The following is a 335-nucleotide window of genomic DNA, read 5'->3' on the forward strand; positions in this document are numbered from 1 at the left end:
TTTTTTTCCCCTTCAAAGGTTACACTCAAGTTTCGTACACAGCTTGATCCTCAGCTGTTCACTGCTATCACTTAGATTGCATTCAGATTAATGGGCATTAAATATTCACGTTTCTGAGACCATGACCACCAAACTGAGAACTTTTACAGCTATGTTCATGTATACTCATTTGCACTCCACATCCTGCTGAGCAGATGAAATATTTCCATCTCCTGTAATTCATGGATTTCTTGATTCTATGCTTAAAAGAAACCAATCTGACCGTGCCAGCCTACCTCCCATGTTACACCTATCAGGAAGACGCAAAGCATCTGCTTTTGTGTTTTGTGCAAGAA

Source organism: Meleagris gallopavo, chromosome 4 (assembly GCF_000146605.3).
Source record: "Meleagris gallopavo isolate NT-WF06-2002-E0010 breed Aviagen turkey brand Nicholas breeding stock chromosome 4, Turkey_5.1, whole genome shotgun sequence".
NCBI lineage: Eukaryota > Metazoa > Chordata > Aves > Galliformes > Phasianidae > Meleagris > Meleagris gallopavo.